The 12,104-nt window shown below is 36.9% G+C and overlaps 1 protein-coding gene across 7 annotated transcripts in view; it reads right to left on the bottom strand.

Annotated features, from left to right (window-relative positions):
- CDC42SE2 (CDC42 small effector 2) overlaps positions 1 to 12,104 on the bottom strand; it is a 130,276-nt gene that overhangs the window by 13,885 nt on the left and 104,287 nt on the right. The gene's annotated exons all lie outside the window — the stretch shown is intronic.

Below are 12,104 nucleotides of genomic sequence, written 5' to 3'. Positions count from 1 at the left end.
TTTCAGATCCAAGAGACAGCTCCTCAGGGTTAAAATATGATTTTCTACAAAGCCACAAATGGAATTCATGTGTGTACTTAAAAATCAGTAGATACCAATTACAGTTTACAATAAATCATACTGCTTCAGCCCAACTTCCCTAATTTGTTTTTATTAAAATGTTTTTTCTTTCCAACATTAAGATCATGAGCTAGTTTGATTTGCATTTCTTAAGCTCATACAACCCCCCCCCCCAAAAGAACATATACCAATCTTGCTTTATTCATTTATCTTGAATATTTTCTCACATCCTTAAAGGAACCTAATATTCCTCTCAAGAACATTTTTAAAAAAAGGTAAGAATTATCTCCCACAAGGTTAATTCCTGTTAAGTTTGGTTTCTGGCCTTCCAGACTTTTCCCCTGCATTTAAATAGCTCTGTACTCAAATATACACATACACATAATACTTTGTGGAAAAAAATAGGATATTCTAATAAGTTAAAATATTATCATGAAGGTAACTTTTCCCATCAATTTTTATAGATCTACCAAGAGGGAAAAAAATTTGCAATTAAAAATATACACATGTACATAATTATATATACATACACGATTTTATATATAGAGAGACACCTTTGTGCGTTCACTTAATTTTTGTATGTGTATGAATGTGGTATAAGAGAATGAAACTAAAACTATTTTAAAATAATAAAATCTAAATTCCTTCCCAGGGCAGGCCTGGCTCTGACCTGACTCCCAGCCCCCGGCTCCGCCTCTCAGCAACTCCAGCACCCACTCACTACCCACCTGCAAGGTTTTCAGCCCCAAGACACACACAGTCTCTTATAATGATCTCATTCATTTATTTACTTTCTTCATCATCTCAAAGAACTAGCTTTGGTTTTATTAATTCTACTACCAGTGTTTTATAAATCATTAACTTCTACTTTTATATATTCTCTCATTCTCTTTCATTCTTTATAGCGTTTTCTCCTAGGTTTTGAGGTAAAATGTTTGGTTCTTTCATTTCTGGCTTTCTTATTCAGTTGGGGACACATTAAAGACTATGTATTTTATATGGATTTAGCTTCATCCAATAAGTTTTTTCATGAAGTTCTCATATTTCCCATTATTTTTTCTTCCATTTTATTTTTGTTATTTTTTCTTCCATTATTTTTATCTTTTTCTTTTTTAAATTTTGGCTTTTTTCTCTATTATTTTTAATTTCATATATATATACATACATACACATATATGTAATTTTTTTTCATGGGCAGGCACCAGGAATTGAACCCGAGTCTCTGGCATTTCCATTATTTTTAAATAATGAAATTTCAAGTTTTGATTTGCTATGTAATTCAAGAGATTTAAAAAAGAGGTTCAGTCTCTCTTCCTTTCCTGGTAATCTTTCATTGTTATGTAACTTTTTTCCTGTAATGTCAGAAAATGTGACTTGAAAGATCTTTGATTTAGGAAATATTAAGACTTTTCTTTGGAGACATGTATTTTGTTGGTTCTGCTATATCCTGACCCTTAATTTGCAGAACTGATTCTCTCTCCTTTCTTTTCAATTATTTCTCCCCACTTTGATATTGTGAAAGTTCTATGAATTCCTACTCTGTCAGCTTCTCAATATACTTTTAACATATGCACTTAAAAATATACCTCTACCACATTATGCCTCCCCACTCCCATCCTACCTCTCACCACTACCAAACTGAGACCCTTTAGCACAACTTGAAGTCTTTATTCTGCCCCCAATTATTTGTTTAAATAATCTGAATCTTAGTTTCAAGCTGTTGTTTCATTCTTATTGTTTGTGGTATTTAAAGAAAGCTCTTACCATATACTACAATTCAAGCATGATTTCACCATCATTTAAACAGCAATATTTTAACTAGATTTATTTGCTTATTGTTTCATACCCCTTACATTTGAAGATTAAACTGTGATTAAATTTCATTTTACAGTCTTCCTTAATAATTGCTTTGGGAAATGTCAAAAAAGGTAAGTTATCAGAACCAAATAACTGCATAGCTTTTACTCTGAAAAAAAAAATAATATCATGCTTTGGGATAAAGAGTCTAGGATCAAAATCTTTTCCCTCCCCCCACCTCCTTAGGGCTCAGTATATACTGTTATATTTTCTTCTAGATATTGCAAGAAGCTGTTGCAAATTAGAAACCCAAAGCAAGGCCGATGTTTTTCCTTTGAAATATTTATTTTCCTCATTCTCCTCAGAGTTCAGCAATGACACTGAGCTACCTTGTCGTTTATTGATTTTAACATCCAGTAATCCTGTATGGCACACAACAATCTATTTCTTTTGAAAAACACAGGTATTTCTACATTATAGAAAAATTATCTTTATTTCTTTAAAACTGTTTTATGTGTTGTTCCCTTCTGCCATTTTTGGAGCTTCTGTTATACTGATATTTTATATATATCCTCACACACATATATATACATATATACACATATATACACACACATCTTCCTCAATATTTATTTCCCTTTACAATTTCATTGTATTGGGAAATCACTTGACCTTCTTCAGTAGTCTGCAAACTTCTTAAGGAGCAGATAATAACTAAAAAGTCTCTCACTACTCAACTCTCGGTGAAGAGCGAAAGCAGACAGCATGCAGTCAAATGAATGCAGCAGTGTTCCAGTAAAAATGTATTTATGAAAAGAGGTGGCAGACTAGATTTGGCTGCCAGCAGTAGTCATATAATTTCATTTTCCAATTATGCTCCCCCCCCCCCACCAGGACTTGCTGTCAGATGATGTCTTAAATATCTTTAAGAATTTATCTTATAGGTTTTCTTTTTTTTTTTCCCTTTAGAACTCTCTACTATGTGGCTTGGTCTATAATATGAGATAACAGAAAATTCTCATTCCTTTATTTCTCCAAATTAAGTTACTTCAAGCCCTCCCTGAAGGGTTGATAAAAATTCAATCAGTCTTTTGGAACATGATGAAACTATATACAATTTTCAGGTTAAAATGGTGTCAGAAAACCAAGAGAAGGTTCAGCTCCTTTGTCTCTATCACCTATAACTCTTCTACTCTCTGAAGACAAGGGGCTGGCTTCCTGCTCTCTCTCTTGCATGTTGCATGTGCTCAGAGGTGCCTCACAAGAAGATCCCAAGACCAAACTGCAAATCTGACACCCCACAGCCACCCCTCAGTCTGGGATGCTGCACTGGTCCCTTCCACCCTGCTTTCCACCTTCTCCCCAGACTCTCAGTTTGTCCACTTCCACCCACTCCATTCAATACACTTTCCTTCATCCCGTCCTCTTCTGGTGTGACACAGCAAATTCAATGAGCCTGAAGTCTAAATGAGCTTCTCTTTTCTAGAATTAAGGTAAAGAAAGAAGATGCTAACAGAACTTTATGCCTTTTTCCCCCCTTTTGTGATATACTGTTACATTTCTGTTAAATTTGCTTTGTTAGGAGGCTATTTGCGTCTATGCAGATACATGCCAAACCTCACAATCAGATGTGAATTTTCTTGGTACATGGGCTGGACAAATTAATGTAGAGGTTGAGCACAGACAACCGAGCAAAGTCTGGTCTTCTGGGTGGGGAGAAGAGAGGCTAGAGGCTGATGAGAGAAAAGGAAATGAGTTCAGGTTGATATTTTCTGTTTTTAAGATGGGAGAGACTTGATCATGTTCAAATTCTGATAAGAAAGATCCAGTGAAACAGGAGAAACTCAGGTAAAGAAAAAGAAAGGATCATCAACATTACAGGTTCCAGAGAAGGTAGCAGGATGGGGTCCAGAACACAGGGAGAGGTGTTTTTAGATTCCTATCATAACACACTATCCTTACTGAACTGAAAACCTAAATTTCAAGGATAATGAATTGTTTTAAAATATTAAAAAAACACTATTTTCAGACACAATGTAGACATTTAAGGGATAGCACACTTTTTTAATATGCTGTATTAAATCATGGCAGACAGGGGAATTCCAGAGCGCAGCCTCTGCAAAGAAAACAGGAAATGGTATATTCTGCTCTCTGACATGCACTAACTGTTGTCAGTAGCAAAAAGGGTTACCGTCTTTCCTGGAAACATACTTTATTCTTATTAATAAAGTCTGAACTGTATTCAGACTGTCAACTATCTGAATAACTCTTCCATACTTAAAACATATTAATCGACATTCTGCATAAGGACAGGACAAGAAGCAAACAAAAATGAGTGTTTTCAGGGGGGCTTTAGGGAAAATGCCCCTTCCCATGACATTTCTACATAATTACTTACCATCAAAATAGTTCTTTATTAAAGATAAAGAACTAATAATTTGGTGCGGATGCAAGTAGGAGAAGAAGGATTATTTTAAAGGATTTAATACTGTGCAGAACATGTTTATACCTTGATCTGAGCAAATCAACTATAAAATATACTAATGGGATAATGGGGAAATTTTGAGACTAACTGAGATATTAGATGATTATAATGAATTAGCCAGGTAATATTTCGGTTATCTTAAAAAGAAAATCTTTGCTCTGTAATAAGTGAATTATTGATACATGCTATAAAATGGATGAATTTCAAAATAAGTATGCTGAGTGAAAGAAACCAGACAAAAGGGCACACAGTGTATGATTCTATTTTTATAAAACTTTAGGATAGGCAAACTATTATACGGTGTGACAGAAAGCAGACCAGTGGATGCCTGGGAGGAACAGGGATGAGGGAGAAAAGGGTTACAAAGGGGCTTGAGGACCTGTGAGAGTATACTGGGTTAAATAGTGCCTCCCTCCCAAAATTTTTATCTACCCTGCTCAGAAAGTAACCGTATTTGGAAACTGGGTCTTCGTAGACGTCATTAGCTGAGATGAAGTCATACCAGATTACGGTGGGCCGAAAGCCCAATGACAGCAGTCTGGGAATGCAGAGAGAACGCAGATACACAGACACACAGCGAAGGAAGACAGCATGTGAAACAGATCAAGTATACGGTTTACCAGGATATAGAATGAGGCTCAAGAATGGGAGGCAGTTGCTTAATATGTGCAAAATGTTTCACTAGCTGAACTTAAACGCTTGGAAGTGGACAGAGGTGAAAGTAGCACGTTAGTGTGAGAATAATTCACAGTGGTGAGTGGTGTCAATGTGGAAGGGGAAGTTTAGAGTTGTGTCACCACAAGGAAAGCTGGAGGCTAAAACATGTGAACGTGTAACACGGTGCATCCTGTGGTGGATGATGCCCATTATTATTCGTACAAATATAGAAAAGGTCTTCCGTGAACTACAACAAGTATACGGCACTATTACAAGGAGTTCACAATAGAGGGTATATGGGGAAATGTACCTATCGTAAACTATGGACGACAGTTAACAGTAATCTGTGTGTGTGTGAAAAACAAACAAGCAACACATTTCAAAGCACAACACGACAATTAGCTGATGAACAGATTTCAGAGTTTGGTACGTGTTACAATTCCACAATTTTAGGTTTTTACTTCTAGCTGCTCTAAGATATTAGATAAAGAAATATTGGTTTAATGATTCAGCAATCATATTCATTTGTTAAACCCTACCTTCTCTAACTCCACCATCACCTTTGACTTTTCTATCCCTCTCTTTAGGGGTGTTTGAACTATGGTCATTCTAACTTTTTCAAGTTAGAAGGGGTTGTCAGTGGGGCAGGGGAATGGAAGTAGCTTGTGTTCTGGAGTGGCTGGGCCTTCTAAGTTTCAGGACTTATCTGGTACAGGGACCCTTTGGAGGTTGTAGGTTTTTGGAAAGTTACCCTAGTGCATACCCTACCAAGGGGTAGAATCTTATATATTGTCCTAGGTGTTCTTTAGGATTGCCTGGAATGGTTTAGGTTGGGGTTTGAGCAGTAATATTTTAATTCTTTTTCAGCAACAGTAACAAATGTACCACACCAATGGTATGAGTCAATACTAAGGGGGGAGAAAGTGTATGGGAGGATTTGGGCTTTCTTTTTTATTCTTACTTCTTTTCTGGAGTAATAAAAATGTTCTAAAATTGATCATGGGGTTGTATGCACAGCTGTGTGATGATACTGTGAGCCAGTGATTGTAAACTTCAGATGGTTTGTATGGTGTGGGAATATATCTCAATAAAACTGCATTAAAAAAAAAACACTTACCTAACTTGTATACTAGTAAAGAGGTGTGACACAGGTCCCAATAATTTAAATTTAATTTCAAGTCTGATTTCCATCAAAATTCTTAATCTTGTCCTCACTCTTTCTCATTCCTTAAAATTCTTAAGTAATTCCCTACACATTTCCTGTCTTTCAAACTATGAGAACACATCTTTGCTGATCATATTTTACGTATTTCTTAAAGATACCAAAACTATCACATAACTTATGGCTAGCTACAATATCAATTTAGTTTGACATTATTAATCATATATTATCATTCATGCATATACATCACCTGCTTCCTTTTTTAAAACAAAACAACCCAACAGCAACCACAGTTTAAACAGTGAAGTCCAGCCATAGAGGGTTCGGCACAGTTCTCAGCGTAAGGTCCATTTTCCTGCAGTTCTCTCAGCTCTGCTCCCTGCCTTCCTCCTGGTCAGTCTTAGCCTCAGGCTACTAGGAGCAGCCCGGCTGCAAGTCTAGGTCTTCTATCTCTGTATAACGGCGGAGGAAGAGCTCTTTATCAACAAGGAAAATCTGTCTTGAAGTCGCCACAGAGCTTTCTCTGGTCTCTGGGTTCTCAGCCCTTTCTGGAATCAACCCTCTCACTTGTAGACCCCCTTACTGGGGCTGAGCTCCTGAAGATAACCAGTGCTAAAGCCAAAGAGACTGCGACGGTGAGCACAGCCTGTCAGGGGCATCAGGGCCCAGGGGTCAACCCCTCAAGCTGGATGGCTCTTACACAACGGAGGAGGGCAGAACAGATGTGTAGTTACAATAATAATGTCCGTCAAGACAGCTCTTGTAGGTCCTTAAAAGTTAGGAGCCATACGCTTATTTTTAAAACTTGGAATGTAAAATTCTCTAGAGAAAGGATTATTCTGAGGTTCTTCTTCCTCTTTTCTGATTTCCCACTAATCTTGCTAACTGCTACTTTAGTCTCTTTTGCTTTTATTCATCTTGTATAAATTAGCATTCCCCAGGCTACCCCAGGTCCCATTTCTTGCCTCTCCCACCTCTCTGCCTTAGTAACTCAATGCTGATGACTCTGTGGGCTTTAGGCTATAGAGTCAACTGATTATTGGCACCCCCATGTGAATGTCAAGAGCATACTTAAACTTCCTATGTCCAAAACCAAATGCGGAATCTTACTTCTGCCACCCATTCCTCCTCTCAGTCCCTATTTTGGTAAACACATCGACCAGGACTTCAAGCCAGATTTGGGGGATGTCCCTCACTCCTTCCTCACACTGTCACATTTCATCAGCATCACATCCTGTGGATTCTACCCTTGGAGTCTCTCAATCCCCACTTCACTGCCAGTCTTATTTCCAGTCCCCATCACCCTTCACCTCGATCACTGAAGCAGCCTCCTAACTCCTTTGCTTCCAGTTTTATAACTTTCTTTCCTCCCCCAATATTCTTCACCCTGTGTCAGGATTTACCTTTCTAAAACGCAAATATGATCAAATCACTCATCAGTTTAAAATCCCTCAATGGTTTTCCAACTATTGAGGGATTATAGTTTTCCAACTATTGAGTTATTATTAACTCAAGATAAATGCAGGGTGGGCCACTGTGGCTCAGCAGGCAAGAACGCTTGCCTGCCGTGCCAGAGGACCCGGGTTCGATTCCGGATACCTGCCCACGTAAAAAAAAAAAAAGAGAGATAAATGCAAACTCCACAGAACGTGAAATGGCACATGAAGCCCCACCCATTTATCACTCAGCCCTCACCTCTCACCTTCTTCCTTATACTGTAAAACTCTAGCCTCCTACTTGCAATTCCCTAAATATGCAGTGCCCTCTCACTTCTGTGCCTCTGCCAAGAAGAATCTTTTTATGTAATCCCTAATTTGGCTAACTCTTTTTTTACTCAACCTTCAAGTCTCAGCTCAGGCCTTTTTCAGAGCCTCCAGTGTGAAGTTAGGTACTCCTTGCTGTCCCCCAGAATGTCTCACGTACAGCTCTGACAAGGTAAGCTTACTTCCCACATCACATTTAAACTGTCCAGTACATGGCAGACACACTTCTATTGAGAATGCATATATACTATGAAACCACAAAAAACAGCGCAGTACCTTCAAACCTGGAATTGGGCAATTAGACTTTACACCAAAAGCATAAGCAACAAAAGAAAAAAATAAAGCAGACATCCTCAAAATTTAAAACTGTGAATTAAACAACATTGGCAAGAATGTAAAAAGGCAACTAACAATGGAATATTTACAAACCATATATCTGATAGGGGTATAATATTCAGAGTATAGGAACTCCTATAACTTGACAACAAAAAAAGATAAAACAGCTGAATTGAAAAATAGGCAAAGGACTTGAATAGACATTTCTCCAAAGAAGATAAACAAATGGTGAAAAAGGACATGAAAAGATGATCAACATCACTTACCACTAAGGGAACAAAAATCAAAACTACAATGAGATACCACCTCACACCCACCAGAATAGCTATTATTCAAAAACTAAGAGCTGGCAAGGATGCAGAGAAATAAGAGCCTTAGTGCACTGGTGATAATAAAAAATTGTGCAGCTACCATGAAAAACAGTTTGGCATTTCCTCAGCTAGCTGAATACAGAATTACCACTTGACTCAGCAATCCCACTTCTGGAACTGAAAGCAGGAACTTGAACAGATACTTGTACGCCAATGTAATTCATAATTCACAACTGCCAAAAGATGGAAACAACCCAAGTGTCCACGAACTGATGAGCAGGTAAACGTGGTCCATATATACAATGGGATGTTATTCAGCTGCAAAAAGGAATGACGTCCTGATACCTGCAACCACACGGGTGAACCCTGAAGACATCTTGAGTGAAATAAGCCAGACACACAGGGAAAACTACTGTTTGCTTTCACTGATATGAAGCACTTAGAATACGCACATTCATGGAGTCAGAAAGTAGAATACAGGTTGTCAGGGGTCGGGATGGGGACAGGGGCTGGGGGGTTAATGCCTAATGAGTAAAGAGTTTCTGTTTCGGATGACAGAATAGTTTTCGTAATGAAAGGTGGTAATGGAAGCACAACATTGTGAATGTAACTGACACCACTAAATAGTAGATTAGAAGGTGGCTAAAGGGGAAAATTAAGGTTGTATATATGTTTTCAAAATAAAAACTTTTTAAAACTGTAGAAATGTACAACACAGTGAACCCTAATGTAAACAAAGGACTACAGTTAATACTATAATCATAATATAATATTGTTTCATCAATGCAAAAAAAGTGTTAATAATAGGGAAAACTGTGAGGGGGGAATATATTGGAACTCTGTACTTTCTGCATGATTTTTATGTAAACTTCTCTAATAAAAAAAGTTTATTAAAAAAATGTTTAATACACAAGGGCCTGTAGAACAAAGCATTGATTCATCAAGTTTTCTGAATGAACAAATTCTAAATATTTATCACCTTTACTCTGTTTTCAAGGTTTAATTTTTCAAACACGTTTTTTTGTAGCAATAGTAATAGGATTAAACTTTCACTTGATGTCTTCAGATTTTGAGAATGTTGACCAATTATAACTTCTAGAAAAAAAGTGATTAATCACTTAAAAGTTAAAACTTCCTTTAAGAGTATTCTCTGGGATGCTTAAAATGTGCCAACATACTACCAAGGGAAAAATTAACGTGAGTTCAGTAGGGCAGCAGGAGGCCTAAAGTAATAGCACAGGGTGGCACAGCCTGAGCTACTTCTAGAAATGGAGAGATTGAATAAACAATGAAAATACCTGCCATCTTGGCAGAAAAAAAAAAGTGGTAATTTCAGGCTATAAAAGAGCAGTCACTTATGGCAAAGTGTATTAACTAAATGAAAGGATGGAAGAAAAAGATATGCTACTGTCTTAACTCTGTGGCCTAGAGAAAGTCAGATGAGTTGTCAAACTCAGCCCCCACCTATAAAATACAGGAGAGTCTCTTCCCACCTGGCAAATGTCTAGTCATTCTTTAAAAGCTCACTCAAGGTGACCTTTTGTGTTACGGCTGCTGGATAATCCCTGGTTTAAGCCATCAGCATACATGGCTCATATGTCAATTAAATCACTAAAATATGTATTATAATTTATCTGCTTACAATTCAACTTTCCTACAACACCAAGAATCCTTCTATGACAGGAACTGTGCCTGACGCATCATAGAAGACAAATATCCGCTGAATAAAGGGTTTATAAAGAAACAATGTCAGCTTGGTTCTCTAAAAATGTTGTCTTATCCAATATTATGACCAAATATTTCTTAAGGACCTATTATATGTGGAAGATGTCAAAAAATCAAGCCAATTCTAATAGAATGTCTATTTCTACTTAAAAATTAAGCAGAAAAAATGGTTTTATTTTCTGTTTCACAGTAAAGTTGTGCCCCGCTGGGTCATTCCAACTTTCGTCTCCATGTCAGTTATTATATTGGATGGAACCTCTAAAGTAGGGGTTATCAAACTTCCATGAGCATTAAATGACTGAAGGTTTATTAAAACACAGATTGCTGGGTTCCTCTCACAGAGTTTCATATCCAGCAGGTATGGGGCAGGGCTGGAAATCTGCCGTCAAACAAGGTTCCAAGTGATGACGGTTTAGGAATACTTTTCTTAAAATTAACAGCTCAATGTTTAAAAAGTGAATAGGGCTCAATAATAATGGGTAAAGTGCTTACTACATGCCAGGCCCAGTTACAATCACTTATATATTAACACATACCTGGACTGGCAGTATGTGATGTTTAATTCTCCCTTCAAATCTGAGGGCCTCTGGCAAACTCTCACTTGATGCCTGATTGCTCTTGCTTAAGTAACTACTTTATACCCCTACTTGTTTACCTACCCTATCTACTAAATGAAGTTTTATAATTTATGTGTGTTTTAATTACTCAGAAAGCCATGAGGTTGAATGGTTTTTTCATTAACAACAAACAACTCTACAATAACCAAGCCACTGCACAATGTCATTTACTTTTTCTTAAGAGAACAGTCTTCATCAAAAAGAGCCTATTTTTATGTCATTGGCTGGAGAAAGTGAAATTTCTCCTCATTCTCTCATATGATCAACTTTTCACCATTTCATTCCTTAACTCAAGCCCCAACCAAGTTTTCTATAACACATTTCAAGCTGAGTCATGATTTTATACCAATAAGGATTTAATAAATCCTACACATACCAGGAAGAGTGTACTGAGGTTTCCAGGTCATATGTATCTATTCACAGTGTTGACCTGAGTTACTGAATCTGCTACCTCCCATCTGTCCATGAACTCTCTTGCTACTGAACTGAAGCAACTTTGAAGGTAATTTTATAATATTTATAGTAAGTAAAACATATTAAAATGAAGCAAGAATTTTTTTTAAATCATTAAAAATAAAGGAGTTATCTTAGAAAAAGGCATTATTTTCATGACAAATATAAAACAAAATGCCTTTCACACAGGAGACCCGGGTTTAATTTCCAGACCATGCACTGCCCCCTCTACCCAAAAAAAGAGAAATGATTCATTAGAGAAATTTATCTCAGATTAATCAACATGTATTTGATGGGTTCTGATATAGTGCTCAAAATAAGTCACAGTAATTCTCCTTTAAGCATTCAGGATTCTGGGGAAGAAAACCATATAAATCAACTGCATAAGAAAATATAGGAAGCCTCTACCTTATCTTATCTTTCATAACAAATTTATTTAATATGGCACAAAAGTTGAAAGATAATTGCACCAATGGGCTTACAGACCCTGGCTTCACTGGAACCCTGGTGAAGGTGTATTACAAGCATTAAATCTTTGACTTTTTTTTCTAAACCAATGGAGTGTGAAATAGCCTCAGAATTTATTTTGGTATTTGGTAAGGAGATTCAAGCTTTTGCTATTCAAAACTACGCTTAACTAAAAGATAAAAAGAGTTGTTTGTGCAGTTCACATCCCCTTAATTTTTTATTTATTTTACTGGCATTTGTTGATGTTTCAACTTTTAAGACCTAAACATT

The sequence above is a fragment of the Tamandua tetradactyla genome, chromosome 20 (genome assembly GCF_023851605.1).
Source record: "Tamandua tetradactyla isolate mTamTet1 chromosome 20, mTamTet1.pri, whole genome shotgun sequence".
Taxonomy (NCBI): domain Eukaryota; kingdom Metazoa; phylum Chordata; class Mammalia; order Pilosa; family Myrmecophagidae; genus Tamandua; species Tamandua tetradactyla.
This window is presented reverse-complemented; position numbering and strand designations above follow the sequence as displayed.